This window comes from Nipponia nippon, unplaced genomic scaffold (genome assembly GCF_047370975.1).
Source record: "Nipponia nippon isolate SJK-2023a ecotype South Korea unplaced genomic scaffold, ASM4737097v1 scaffold_6, whole genome shotgun sequence".
Lineage (NCBI taxonomy): Eukaryota > Metazoa > Chordata > Aves > Pelecaniformes > Threskiornithidae > Nipponia > Nipponia nippon.
This window is the reverse complement of record NW_028262380.1, coordinates 31,894,706-31,910,666: the sequence shown is the minus strand read 5'-3', so window position 1 is coordinate 31,910,666 and position 15,961 is coordinate 31,894,706. Positions and strand designations below refer to the sequence as shown.

At 36.8% G+C, this 15,961-nt stretch overlaps 1 protein-coding gene across 1 annotated transcript in view; it reads left to right on the top strand.

Moving 5' to 3' along the window:
* The first annotated feature begins 450 nt into the window (after positions 1-450).
* DLC1 (DLC1 Rho GTPase activating protein) overlaps positions 451-15,961 on the top strand; it is a 234,092-nt gene continuing 218,581 nt past the window's right edge. The window contains exon 1 of the mRNA XM_009474256.2: positions 451-802. The gene's annotated coding sequence lies outside the window, so the exon portion shown is untranslated. The remainder of the gene's footprint in view (positions 803-15,961) is intronic.

Below are 15,961 nucleotides of genomic sequence, written 5' to 3'. Positions count from 1 at the left end.
CTGTTGTTCTGGATAACTGTTGTCTTTGCAGGAACATTAAAGATGTATAAAATATTTTTTCAAAGAAAAAGAAAAAAAAACAGGAAGGAGGCGTTTGAAAACAATTTTATATTATGTAACTGTAGCACAGCTCTTGCCATTTGACAGCAATAGCCCAGCAGTGTATTAAGCTGAATGTCTTGAAACGCTCGGTCTTGTCATCTTTTTTCTTTCCCCCCCTGTCTGTGCTCTCTCCTCTCCCTGGCGCAGGCAGGCAGGCTCGCTCCCTGTCTCTCTCTCCCTCTCCCTCTCTCTCAAAGGCAGGAAATACTTTTCAGGCAATCTGGGCCTGGTTGTTGAGGCCCCTTTCACAAAACATCAGTCTGAATTTAGTAGACAGAAGTCACTGGGAAAAGCTTGACAGGCTCGTGCTTAGTTAAGGCTCTCTCCAGCTGCAGAGGGTGTTTTTGTTAGAACCACACATTGAGCAAAACTGCTTAGAATAGAGCAATGATCTCAGTAGCGAAATCTGAACTTTTATGCTAGCAGGAGCTAACTGGGACTGGGCTCTTTTGTTTGTTTGTTTGCTCCTTCGTTTTGTTTTTGTTTTTGTTTTCTTTTATTGACCAAAGATTTTAGGTAGGTCATGTGTGAACTCCAGATTCTCTTCATCTAGGTAAGGCTGTCTTGGAATCTTTCTGTACGTTAAACTATCAAAAAATTTTTAAAAAAGGAAAGGAAAGAAAAGAAAAATCAGCAAAGAAACAAGCAGTATCCAGCACTGGAACTTTCAGCGTTCAGGATCTCAGCGCTAAAACTGGAGGTAAAAAGAATGATAGCTAAATGTACATTTTTAATGATTATAGACTGTGCCAATTCTGTTTATCAAAATGTGCCAGATCTATAAAAAAATCTTCTTGTGCATTTTTCTTCATCTTTTAAAAATATACGTGATATGCTGAACTTTGTTTATTTGCATTCATATATAAATAGAGCTGCATAGTCTTGCTTGCATATTTTTTAATGGACATTAAATAGGAAAGTTAGACGTGTGAATGATTTCTTTTTTTCACCTCATTTGCCAACAGGGAGGGCATTTAGGGCTATGTTTTTCCTCTCCCCCCGCCTTCCCTTCCCTTCCCTTCCCTTCCCTTTCCTCACCTCCAGCAGTAATGATGATGAGGAGTGTTTTAGGTAGATATATCAGTTATACCTCTGCTGGGCTTGGTCTCTAGCCTTTTCTCAGTCCTAGATGAAATTTGTGGTATAACTAACAATACAGTCTTAAATGTGTACACTCTAAATCTGAAATTCCAAGGTTTATTTCTTGGCATTAGCTAAATTAGGTTATTTTTAGTAACCTGTGATTAGATACGCAGTTTGGGGTATGCTGTGCTAGCATTTAGAAGAGGGAAAGCAAGATTCAGTAAATGTCAGCTGACTATAAATTTTATTGAAGATGTATGAATTTACTCAGTCTTTTTCTTAACCTAGTAAATGTTTAACTATTAAAACTAACAAGAATCTACTGTTAAGGAGTTTAGGGGGAAATTCAGGATAATATCTTTAACTGATACGTGAATGGAGCTGCTGCTATTTTATGTAAAGGCATGATTTAATTATTAAATTGTTATGGACATCAGAAGCATTTTTCATGGCAATCTATACAGTATCCTTTGTCTTCCTGACAATCTAAAAGGACAGTTGTTGCTTATAAGTAATATGAGAGATACTTTCTTATGTGCATCATTAAGGCTCCATATAGTTCTTGGCCAGACTGGTGACTAAACAGGAGTCATCTGTTCACATATTTCAAGAAGTTTTTAACTGTGTTTTTACTGAGTATTTTTTCAAAATGATTGGTGAGTAATGAAATGGCTTTGTGGCATGAAAGGACGTGAAGAACCAGTAAATACTCCAGAATGGGGTCAAATATCTCCTCTGCAATAGATTGAGAATTGTATACTTTACTGCCATTTGGGTGGAACACAGTTGTTCATGGTGGTCAGAAGTGGCTCTGGGTAGTGAAGGGTATGGGTCTGAAGGGGACAGGGAACAGCTGGTAGGCAGCAAATTGTTCCTGGGTATATCCTGGGGTGAATTTTAAAGTCACAATCACTCATTTGCTTATAGACAAGCCTTCTCCAGTTCAGTGCCTTGAGCTGGGAGAGCTGTGGTAGGTAGGTGGAGGGACTGAGAAGTTGAGAGGAATCTGAACCGCTGAGCCTTTGCGTCACTTCTGTGAAATTTGTGCTGGAACTTTGATGTCTCAGGGGATTCAGCATTGGTGGCTTTTAGTGCACTGTATTCCCATACTTGCTCCTGCAAGTATGTGTTACGCACTTCGTAGTAGTGAGTACTCTAGTTAAACAGAAGAGAAAATAACAAATAATAAAAACACTTATTCTGTGTCAAGGGGTGCCTTCTTCTGCAGCACTATCTTCTGGGTTTTAAAGGATATAATGACCTCATCTGACCTCACTTGCAGATGAAAATACTTAGCACCTGACACAGTTGAACTATAAGGTAGACAACAGAATAGAACCCAGAAAGTATTTTCTCATTTAACTCTGAAGTTTCTTATGGACTGTAAGAAAATGTAACGCAGATAGCTGCCCACCTTTTTGATTTAGAAGGTTTATTTAAAAGTCCTGAAGATAAATCACTGTTCAACTACTGATTCTACTTAGTCTAACTTCTGTGTTATGCTATCCTGGTTTTGTTTTTTAAGATATTGTTGTTCAAGAAAAAGAATTCACAGAAAGCTTACTGTATAAAAAAAAAACAAACCAAAACCTGAAAATTATTTTATAGATATATAGCAATAATGAACATGGAAAATGAACATCTAAAGTTTTTGACCTTGCTCTATTCCTTCAGAAATGTTAATGTTCTTAATTTGAAACAAGAAAATAGCCCAAGTAGTTATATCAGATGACGACTTCGAACAATTAACCACATGAATTAATGTCTACAGCCTTGAGAAAAATTAATGCAAGTGGTTACATTCATGTCATAGAAAATATTCAAATAACTTTCCTTCACCATAAATTTATGTGCCTGAAAACTTACTTGCTTTTGAGCCTTGTACCTGTTGACCTCCGTATTTAATTCCATAATCAGAACACTTGAACAAAATAAGTTGGTATATTTGGGCCTAATTCATTAAGATCTCTGTAACACAAAGCAAAATGTATTCCCTCCCAAAAGAAAATTTGAAGCAAAGATAATAGCTTGGGTAGGCAGTTTTTGAATAGGCAAGGTTTATAGTAATTCTTTTAAATTGCTGAGCTTAAAATCAATTTTTGAATTATTCTGTAGGTGCTGGAGCAATAGAAGGATGCCCATTTTTGGCCCTTTCAAAAGTCTCAAAAGTTAATTCATTTTTACTTTTTTGTCAGAAGTGTTAAGCTGAATTTTATATTATATTTTTCTGTTGTTCTTAACATGAATTTTATTGCTGAAACATATCTTCTTTGATGATCCTCAGCTTCCCTGAGGAGGGCAGTAGCAGAAGAAGGAAGAGAACTTACGAAGAGTTTTCTCTTTTCTCAGAAAGGAGATATATTTTGGAGTATTCTCCTGTTTTCTTTTAATCATCTGGTTCCATTTTCTGTTGTTTGTTTGTCCAGAGAAAAAATTAAAAGATATTTTTTGTGTTGTTTTTTATGTTACTCCAAAATGGAGTAACATAGGGGTAAAGAGCAATTGAAATAGTACATCCAGAAGGGCTACATCATGATTTCCTTCCTAAGAGGAAGGAGCCTCTGGAAGTCTCTGGTCTAACCCCTCACTCACAGCAGGGCCAACTAGAGCAGGTTGCTCAGGGCTTTGTCCACTTGGGTTTTAAATAACTCCAAAGATGGTGATCAGTGTGAATGCTTAGTAAGGACTTTAAGCTTGACTGTATACATAGGTGTATTTTTTATACACGTGTGTGTGTGATATATATATCTATATGTACACATACACATAAGTGTGTGTGTGTATATGTGTATATATATATAAATTATACCTCAAAACAAATTCATATAGAATTCTCACATGCAAATCCTATGTATAGTAAGATTGTGAATAATATTTTTATGGAAATAATTACTGACATTAAATTTGAATATCTTTTTGGGCTCCTGACTGCAGTCCATATTTCACCATTGATATTTGATGCTTTTAGAAACTACTTATTTTAAGAACAGTCTGTTGGTAGAGAATTTCAAATCCACTGTCACCATAATTGCTTGTTTCTCTTGAATGAGGAAAATCACTTATGTTGAAATTAGAAATGCCTGGAGTTTTATCTCTGGCATATTGTAGATCAGCCACTGAACACAAATCCAGAGGTTTGCCTTAGGCTGTATCTACATTAAAATCAATTTAACTGATACAATGTACTCTTTACTTCTAGCCTTCACTTCCCTTTAGGCTCTTCTTTTTCTTACTCGGATTCATGATATTTCCTGTTAGCTATTTTATTATAGCTGGCGTCAAAATCCAGTAGGTTTAGATTAAATGCCCTTGAACTTTAGGAAAGTTTGTAAACAACTTCTCTTATCTCTGAATCTGTAGTGGTTCTCCCACCTTCTAGCTCACTCTTTATCAGCTCTAGGCATTCCAGGGTAGGTACTATGTCTTATCAGTGAGAGTTTTGTACAGTCTGTTGCACTAGATCTCAACCATGACAAATACTCTTTAATGCTAGAATAAATAAACGTTCCAACTTGAACATCACTTGTGGCAAGTTTGCCTCATGATCCAGAATTTTGCTTTGGATAAGGAGGAATCAGTGGTGAGATTCAAAAGGAAAATTTCATTAGACTGAGAAGTGAGGACAATCTGGAGTAGTATGGAGGATTGTTGCAAAGCGTCATTCTGCTAAGGGAGCTAAGAGAAAACGGAAGAGGCAAAATGAACCAGTGAGAAATCTGCCTAGCCAAAGCAGCCGGGGTTACATTATTATAGCTGTATAACTGCAACTTACTAAAGAGCATCAAACAACCTTAATTTTGTATTATTAGCATCTTTGCTAAGACCGTCACAAAATATGAAGCTGTTTTCTTCTCATTAATTTTCTCCTGCAAGACACAGACACGTAATGGGCAAAGAAGACTTGCTTTGGATTCACTGGTTCAGTCTGGAGCATTTAACCCTCCGCTTCTGAGCAGCTCTGAGAGGCTCAACACAGTGGAAATTGTGTTGTTAGATTTATTACACACTTTTTTGGCCACAGCTAAATGGCAGATAACCCTTTTCATTTTGCTTGAATTGTTTATCTTGGAATAATGCTGTTTTATCAGAGGGACATGGCAGCTCTCAGTAATTATGCACTAAAATAAGGTTTTGCTGAAAGGATGGTCTCAAAAAGTTGTACCCTCCACAGCAGAAGCTGGACTTGGAGGATTCCATGTGCAGAAACAAACATACATTTTAGTTCAGTTAAATACCTATGTGTAGGAGATGTCAGTGCCTTTCCTGGCAATTTCCAAACCTTGAGTCACTGTCAGCTTAATTAGATACATAGCAAAAGATTTTAAAAAAGCTTTTGTGTGTCGTGTGAGTATTGGTAGCTGGTAGAGGAAATAGACCTGAATTAGTTTTTGAATCAAGGGAAGATATTTGTATGAGCTCAAGAGTAATCTGTTTTATTTTTCCTGTACTCATGTACTCAAAAACTGTAATTTCCAGGGTTGGGTATGTCTTTCCAGGCAGGCTACAGATGCTGAATAAGAGAGTTATCATCATAAAATTGGTAGAGCAGCTGATGAGTTTGGAATTGAGGTATCTCTGGAAAATACTGTGGAGAAGGTCTATTGACTATGACTATAGCAGTCATATTCATATTATGACTATTATAGAGGCGGAGAGAAATGGAATAAAGAGGTGAGATATAAACACACTGTACACAAGTCCCTTGAAAGATAAGCTTCCTGAAATCTGAAATAAGAACATTATAATGAAAAATAGTCAATTGCAAGGTTTTGTTCTGATGTAGACTCCCCCCGCCCCCCCCCCCCCCCCGATTTCACCAACCTGGGAAATAAATTAAATTTTTACATTCCCTTCCTTGAAGGAAATGGACTTAATTATGCCCTCCAGTGCATTTAGAAAACACTCAGTGTGCATTAGATGTTATTTCTCTCTCTAGTTTCAAAAAACTACCTGGTACAGCAGCCATTTTGATTAATTTTTGCTTTTCACATCTTCAGTTACATTCCAGAAATATTCGCTTGGTTTGCTCTCAGTACTTTTTTTACGAGTGTATCAAAACGGGTTTCCAAATGATACTGTTAATGGTTTGTTCCCACCAAAAAGCACAGCCACCTGAGCAGTCATTTTCTCTAGGCTCTTGATGATAAAGTATTTGTCTTTATCGATGTGACAAAATAATTTTCAAGTCTTTATGTACAAAGTATATGCATAATAATGTCAAAAATACTTTTTAGTCCTGTATACATGAGGAATGAAAATGTGCCCCCTACTATTCAGTAAGCAGACTGGTTGCCAAAAGTCATTGTCCATAGTGCCTCAGGTTTCATAGCTTATGGCTATAACAAGCACCAGCAACTTTTCTTTAAATGGAAACACTATATTAGAACCTTAAATCTAAAAGGCATCAGGAATACAGTCTGGTTAATTTATATTGTTTTCAAACAGACCTCCTGTAGCTAGAAGATTAGTTTTTCACTGGAGTTGGCTGGAGAATGGAATTTCTTCCATCCTGGGAAGAAGAAAAAAAAAAAAAAAAAAGAGATTTGGGGAAAAAATTATCCTAATTCAGGACCAAAAATAATAGCCACAGTTTTCTGGGTTGCCATGTCCTACGAGATGGCCTTTTCTCATTTCTCGTCTTCTTTCCAAGACCCTTCCAGTTAAGGGAGAGGTGGAAAGGTGTAAGGAAACTGCCAACTCTGTTATTTTTCATATTCTCTGGGGGTGGAGAGCAGAAATTATTTTGGGGGAGGATTGGAAGGACAATGAAATTTCAATATATAAGACCTCCATTTTGGAAAAGGGGGGGGGGGGGGAACATTAGGGAGAAAAAAAACCTATGCAAAAAAGAAGAGTCCAAACCTTTACACCTTAGATTATTTTTCTTCATTCCAAAGAAATAAGCAATTTATATCATGTTGAAATCAAGATGGTATAATATCTTTCAGACTACTAAATTTTGAAGACCAGCAGACTCACAGAACAGAATTGCTAGATATCATGGCTCTGATTTTCTTCTAAAAAAAAAAACAAAAAAAAAAAAAAACCACAACTATGCTAGAAATGTTTTTTGGCTTAAAACCTCTTCTCTTTCTAGTGGGCAGTTATAAAATCGATGGCTGTTGTCACTCTGGAATGATGCTGTGGAAAAGGTGATGGATTATCATAACAGCTAATATGAATTTAATGCCAATCATTAATATATTAAAATGTCATTAATAAAATTACAGTAAAGTAATATAATTATATTATAAATACTTGAAAAAGATAGTATTTTTCTGTTTTAGTGACTATTCATCAATGCCAAATAGTACAAAAATATAAAGTTGGGTATTTTAAATTATCCTTTACATCAGCTTTGATTTGGTAATTAAATTGGGTGTAAATAATATAGATCTTAAGTAAGCCTGGATAACTGTGGATCAGTTTGGATCCTGTCATTTCCCCTTTCTCATCCTTGAGGAAGAGGCTCAACTGATCTGAGGCTCAGCACTGGAAATGAACCAAATACAAATGCAACCAAGCTAAAACCCACTGTAATCACATGTTGGCTACAAGTAAAAGCCCTTCTTTATATGATGATGAGCACTGGTAATGAAGCTATTTTTTGAAGAGGAATAGAAAGTAAAGCAACTCCCTGCTTTTTTATGTTTTCTAACAATAAATTAAGGCATATTGACAAAGTTTCATCTCATATCTTAGGAACCAATAATATTTTCACAAAACAATCAAGACTTTGAATGTCTCTGAACAAACAACTTGCCAACTTTACAGTTTGGGGCATCCAATGTATTGAGATCTTATAGTACTGCTGGACAGTACCACAATTATTGTAACACGTTAAACGTCTTTTAAAGAAAGGATGTTAACACCCTTAAGAGTACTACATGTTTTCACTGACAGTAAACTATAATGTGCATATCTGACGTGTCAGAATCTATAAAGGAGAAAAGAAAATAGCTTGCTAAAAGGATAATGAAACTGATCCCCAGAGTAAAGAGGAAATCCTTATCAAGTCACAAGAATGACTTCAGGTACATGGCTGGCTTAATGTCTTGTGTGGTTTTTCTTCTATCAGAAACCACAAACTTTTTGCAGTGTATAATTTATATTTACTGTACATTATAACTTCTATTTCTTTACATGTATAAGCAAAAAAAAAAAAATCTTATTTCTCTTTTAATATTTCTTCTTTCTATTTCTACTTTGGTCCTCTGCAAGTTCCTGTAGTATGAGGCACAATGAATAAATGTTCTCCCTCTTCATGATACTGTTGATTTTTATATGGCTTTAAATCCTCTCTTTCCCAGGCAGAAAATCTTATCCTATTTCATGGCTCCTCAAACAGAAGCTATACCATACTTTTCATTCTCTTTATTGTTTTTTGCTATACATTTTCCTGCTCCATTTCTCTTTCTGAGATAAAATGACCGTAACTGCATACTGCTTTCAGTTCACGGCATATTAGAACTTAGAAAACATTATTATGCCACTGTATGCTCAGACTCTCTTTTGTCTACTGTGCTACATACTTTCTAATTTTCACTGAGCTTGAAATTAATTTCCAGATTACCAGCCAGAGTGATTCTTAGTTTTGGGGTTTTTTTCCCTAATTGGTGGCAGATATCATAGAGGCTTTTCTTATGCATTTATAGTTAGAATTATTTTTCATAACTGCATACCATTATATTTATTGACAGGGAATTTCATATGCATTTATCTCCTAGCTCTCCACTGCAATTAGGTCCCACTGTATCATTATAAACTTTGTAATTTCACTGCATTTCTCCTTCTGAATAACCTAAAAAGCACAGGCTCTAATAGCTGCCTTTGCAAATCTAGTAATAATCTTCCTTTTTATAAAAAAAATATATATAGATATATATTTTTCTCACTTTTGTTTTTTTGGTGTTTGGTTTGGGTTTTTTATTATTTTCATTCTTCATTAGATTTTCAGCCAATTTACTGCATATGGAGGTCAGACTTGCAAGTATATAGTTCAGGACCAAATGGTCTTTATTTGATTTGATTTTAAAACCAGCTTTTGGTGCATCCTGCCACTGCTTACAGCACCCCAAGGCTGAGCGTGCAGAGCAATTCCCCCTTTTCCTCCAGTCTTCTTGTTGTGCGAACATACCACCCATGAGGTTTAGTAAGGAGATGGGGATTTGTGGGTAAAAAATCCCTCTGCTTCCTCTTCTTTTTTCATGATCAGAGAGAAAAAGAGTCTCTTTCTTACGCTAGGAAGGCTGTACTTCCCACACCTACTCCAAGCCCTAGTCAGGATCTCTTCTGGCTCTGTGCATCTCTCTCCTCAAGTAAAATCCATCTCTGACTCCAAAGGCATTTGTCATTAGCTTGGAAGAACATCCCTCTTGCAGGTCCTTAGATTTCCCACCTCTGCCTTGCAGACATCATAATTGTCCCCTTTTGTTCCCATGTAGAGACAGGGTAACTTTGGGTACCTTTCAGAGTTACAAGTTCAGTAATTTCTCATTTGAGTATTGTTATTCAGTTCTACCAATTGGTTACGGATCACTTTATTTTCTTGTCCTGAAACCTCTTCTAATTGACATTTCAATATGAGTCAGTTCCTCAGACTTATCTGAGGGTTGTTATTTCTTTCCATTTTTTTTTTTTGTTTGATCTACAGCTGGCCAGCAATTGGTGGTGCATTGCAACAGTCTATTTTTAAAATCCTATATTATAGGGTATGTGCTGGTAGGAATATTTGTATATTGTGCTTAGTCCATACCTCTGTAATTAATACTGACAAAAGCAACACTGACCAATGCAATGCATCTTTCTGGTGTATATTGAAGGCACAATGCACTATCATTCCAATATTAGTGTTTGAGAGTGTTTCATTTTTTTTTTTTTTAATATTGCCTATCATTTTAAAGTATTTTACCAAAAAATAAGGACCAGGAATAATTCCAGAAAGCACTTTTTATTATGGTTCATATGGTAGAATGTCACACTCTCATGTTGCATAAAAATATTTGAGTTAAAAAAAAAAAAACACATAATTTTCTGTAAAAGAAAATGGTTATATTTTGTCCATAGCTGTTATTCATTCTCCTTCTTTTAGAAAACTTTTGGGATTGGCACTTGTTGTATTAAAGTATCACCAAAAATTTAGTCTATGGATTTTAGTAATCCTAAATAATGTAATGTATCATTCAGTTCTTATCCACCTAAGAATGTATTACAAATATATTCAGAAACTCTCCCTATCTGTCTGGCTTTGTATGACCAGGGTATTAAGTCACCGAAAGATTTCCATTCGGATAGTTATAGCTGAGTCAAACCGTTAGCAAATTTTGTATTAATTATCTCACAGGTGACAGCAACTTCTATTAAGATAAGCTATGATCCTAAACATTATGTATCCAACATTGCTGCTAGTATTACTTACTTAGAATAAAAATCGATCAACAAACAAAGTGTAAGGAATGAGAGGGGTTAGGATTTTTATTTTTTGTCATTCACTTTTAATGCTTTTTGTCTTGAAAGGCGTGCAGAATGAGGCAGAAGAGAAAAATTTTAGGTGAGCAGTGTCTAATAAACTGTGCTGTCTCTATAGCTATATGGATTGCATTGATTTGAGTCCTTTAAAAATAATTTTTAAAGCAGAACCATATATATAATGTACCTGAGTCAGTCAGTTTTGATATACCTTTTTGTCTTAGTGTAGGCAGGACTTCCTTAGCTTTTCTTGAAAAATGGGAATATCTCATACTTTCACAGAAGCCTCAACTCTTCTGTTGGAGCCAACAGGACTTAGGCCATGGATTTCATTCAACTATTAATTACTTGCTACCTTTGACTGCTACACAAAGACTGTACTTCTATTTCTGTCCACCAATTCATGGCTGAAAACAAACAGTAAGAGAAATCCTCAAAGAAAAGGACAGCTACCATGTGAAAAGACACTATTGGGCTATGTTTGTGTTTATCTGTACAAAAATCAGCAACAGCTATATTACTGGCCTGCATTCACATTTATAACATAGAAGTGCATCACATGCATACATGTGCAAACCTTACCATTAAAATTTATATGAAAGATTTCAACTGTTTTATTATTTCATTCTGAAGACATACTTGTCTTAAAAGTACTCTGTCTTTTCTGAATTTTAGAATAAACTTGTAAGTATTTTCAAAATAGTTATTAGTTTAAACAGTTTTTTAATATTTGATCCTACATGATTATCTTTTATAGATAAAAGAAATTAGGGAAAATGCATTTGGTATTCACTAGATTAATACTCTGCAATAAATAATCCTTATATTTCTATTCTAGGACATCAGGGTTTAGAATGGTCTATACCTATGCACTACAAAGGCTGTTTATATAGAAACTGCAGACAGAGTGAGCCTCCACGTCAGTAAAACCCAAAGGGTGGTACATATCCAGGAAATAAGAGAAGGAAGGACTGTAAATTCTAAAACAGCAGATATTTTAAAATAACTAGCTGAGCAAAGACCTAGAGGCTTATGGTTTATCTCAAATTATTTGTAAACAACATTCTGTGTCAGAGTTTGGTATGGAGTTACTGAAAGAGCTGAATGTAAGCCAGACCAGGAAGATGTAAGATGAGTTTATAGGAAACAGACCCTGTTCACTCAGACTTCCTTAAACAAAGTTTGCTGACTGGGGTCACAGAACAACAAAGATAAAATAATGATAATAAAATAAATATTTCTGCTTGATCTCCATTGCTTACGTATGCCTGCTATGTAAAAAATGTAATGAAACAGTCTTTCATGTCTGTGTAAGTTCATAAACTAATGCTTTGCCTTATTTTTTTCACAGAAAAGACTTGCATCCCATGTAAAGTATTAGCAAAACCTTAATTCCACTGGCAGGACGGTAGGGGCTGTACCGCCTGGGCCACCCTCTCTGAAACTCTTCTGTCACTTATACTTAGTAAACTCTCCTGTGTTCTTTGTGACTTTCTCCCTTCCAAAGCCTTTCTATATTTGTTGCAACGTGAAGGAGGTCGTGTGGTGCAATGAATTGTCAGTATGGTGGATCTGCTGGGGTCAGCAGGGATGTTAGACCTGGGTCAGTGGCTGTCCTTGCCTTGGCCAGGCAGGGATGCCACCAACTTGTTCTCCTGTGTGGTGGTGTCTTATTTGTGGCTGCTTTTGCCATAGCCCTCCCATCCTAATGGCAATGTGGGGTGCACTGCCCTGTCTCATGGGGTAGATGCTGCTGCTGAATGGCTCTATTTTTCTCCACTTACCCCTTTCTTCCATGCTGGGAAAACCAGGATGGGTTCTGCTCCTGTGTCCTAGGAGGCTGAGGGAGGAAGTGGAGAACCAGAGGGCCCTGGTTGTATGTCCCTGCCTCCCCACTCTTGCAACTAGGAGGTTTTTGTGTCCCGTCCTGTGCCCCAAAAGGGGAACTGGGTCTCTGACAGGTCTGGGTAGCACAGATACAGACGTTCAAGTAAGTCATCTTCCTCCCCTTTCCATTCTCACTCTAGCTCCAGCTGCTAGGTCTTCCTGTTGCAGCTTACATGGCTTTCATGGGTGTCAGTCATAGGTATTGGATCTGTTTTGTTTAAAGATACTTCTTGTAGGCTATCACATTTCCTTGAGGAGGGGAGCAAGAGAAAAGGTAAAATGCATCTTGAAAAATGCATGGCACAGCGAAACCTGAATGGAATTTCATGAGATAAAGAAAGGATGCTTTTTTGTCTGAATTTTGAAAGCCTGCTGGAAGCAGTTTAATTTGAGCTTCTCAGAAAAAGATCACAGGAATCCTCCTTGAAGGAAAATGTTAGACAATCTAATTATAGGAGGGCCTATCAGTTCATCTTGTACATCACTCTGTGCTTTATCTGCTGCAAAGTAACTATCGTTCCATGTGACTTGATAAAAAACTTCCAAAAATAAACAAGCTCTATATTTTACAGTGAAAGGAGACAGGTGGTAAATTATTACAAAATCTATCTAAAATGACATCTTGTTTTGTAAACACCATGAAGCATCACAGAGGGTGCTTGAAGGGGATTCTGCTGCAGTGTGATCGCCCGTTGCTCACTTCCATTTCCTTTGGTCAAGAATTGCCTACTGAGTCAATATTGCCAATATTCCTTAAGTCACACCCAGTATCAAGAATTTTTGTCCAGGAGAAGTTTTTACCATTCATATTTTGTTTCAAACCTTATTCTTTAGAAAGTTAATAGTACTAAGCACTACCAAACTTAGTGCTATTGAAAAGTAAAAGCAAAATACGAGTCTGAATTATGGGAGCAGCTGAGTGGACTGTATCATACTGATAGATGCTTTAACCAGAAGAAAAGGCCTTTTCACTCTATAAAACATTTCAATAGACTGCTAAGAGTTCAACTGCCTGTCTTTAAAATCTGGAAAAATCAGATATAAAGGTTTCTCGTAGTGGGATGGTAATGATGGAAAGGGAGAAAGAGGGATGCTGTTTTCCCTTGGTGAACGGTACAAAAGGACTTGAGAGGGGTATTTCTCAGAGGACAAAAGATGCTGCATGTCAGGAAAAAAGTGAGCAGCAATAGCAGAAAAGCAGCAATCAAGGCAGGAACCCTTTCTTCTGCAAAGTGGCAGTACACTTTGGCAGAGCACAGTTATGAATCTCATTCAGAGGTCTAGAGTGGTGAATCCTCCAAAGCACAGCTTATGTGCCTGCATGTGAGTGCAAAGGAAATAGGTTATTCTGAATACAGAGGTGGAAGAGAAAAAAAAAATTCCTTGTTGGCCCATAACTGTCAAGCAATTATAGCTGGAAAAGAATTTCTAAGCTGAATTGTGGCAGATAATGCAGACTTTGAGGAGTGGAGGGAGAGTGGAAGAAAAGTAAGCTTCCACCAAACTATGGGCTCCTCCATGTGCCATGGGAATGAGGGGACTTCAGGAATTGGTAGCTGAAGCTGACTGGAGAGGGGGCATCTGTAAGGTAAATTTTTCTTACTCAGTGCTAACATAAGCTCATATTTTAGAGAACAATGAAAGTGCCCTTGTCATATATTTATTTGTCTTGCATTTCAAGCAAAGTATTTGATATTCTCCTGTTTAATCATTTTTTTCTGCAGTCTTTGAGACAGCTAAAACTAGTGATAGTGCAAGTAAAACAGAAGGGTTCCTAAAGTAAAATTTATTTGTTTTTCATCCCCCATGAAATATAACTCTCCACATCCAAAAAATGAAAAACAGTAAGGGATCTGTTCTCCTCTTTCTGCACACGTGTAACTCCATTTAGCAGCAGCAAGATTAACACACACCCATTAACTCTTTGAATGCCTGCCTTCTGTACATTAAAAGCAGCCTAAATCTTAGGTAGATGGATGCATTTTTGTCATTAGGAAGTTGCATATTTTAGATTTTTACACTTAATATTAGTGGTGTCTTTTGATTTTTGTCAGAAATTCCCCTATATGGCTGTAGCAACCATGTTTAATTTTCTGTAAAGTAGATGGAACTACTGTTCTAGTAGGGGAAGAGAGAGGGAAGCTACAAATGAGTACCCAGGTGCAACTCCAAGCAGTGCTAATGGAGGGCAGCAGAAATCATAGAGTCCCTTTTAGTAAACCTGCCCCATTCAGAGGTCAAAACAAAACACAGTAGTGTTGTAAAATTAATTTGTTTCTGAAGAGCTCTAGGGTCCACCAGGAAAAGGTGCAGCAGAAGTTAAAAGTATTATCATTATTGATTTGCACCCTGTGGTAACTTTGGACCACAGACACTTAGAAGTAGTAGGAGAATAAAAATATGAAATGAAGTCAGAATAAGAATGTAAATGCACTGCAAATTTATACAATAATTTGACTTTACATTTTAATATTTGGGCTTGCTCTCGTATTCAACCAGGAAAGAAAAGAGAATCTTAAAGTTATATTAACTTTTTACTACCAAATTTTGCCTCTGAAAGCAGATAATTTTTTTTGGCCTGGCTTTGTGTGTTTTTTTCCGTTTTCCACAGCCTCCCACACGCTAATGACTTGTGCATGGAATTCTCTTACCCTATGAATAAGTTTTCTTTTTAAGCACAGTCTCCACAGAGGTGGAAAATGTGAATGTGAAATGAAGCTTGCCATCCTCCAAGAAGGTTAAAGATCTAGGAGCATGTACAACTCTATCCTGAAAGTCAGTTTGTCAAGGCGTAATTTACAGAGGTTCAGTTGCACAGGCATAATTCTGCATTTCTTTCAAGGTGAATACTTTTATATCTTCAGGCATGTGGTTTGTCAAGGCAGCTTTGTGGCCTGGTGGGCAATCAGAATTTACCTTAGTGGACTGAAATGACCCAGAACAAACTCAGTACTTAATCTTCTTTATTGCTGAAATCAATAAGCAGATCCACGCTAAGTGCTGACAGTTCTTATGTAGGGAGTGAAAAGTAGAAGCGTCTGCTCCTTGAACCTCTAATGTTTTACGGGCCAGAAGTTTTGTTTCGTTATTTGACAAAAGACTTGTTAATTTTGTTTTATAACATATAAATTAATATGAGGTATTTTCTTTGTGCTAATTCGTACATGCAATGTTGCAAGATTAATGTGTCTCAAATGCCATCATCCAGAAGGCCTGATATCGCAGTCAGTGAAAAATACTCGCCTAGACAATCAAGCAGGGACAGTGGGCTGTGGCAGAGCCCAACAGTCCAGGTGAGAGGCACAGTTAGGGCTGACCTCACTGGCTCAGAAGATGACAGCCTTCTGGTGAGCCCCATCCTAAATAAGGGTTTCCTCCTTTCCTTACAATGGTAGATCCCGAATATATTCACCAGGGTTTT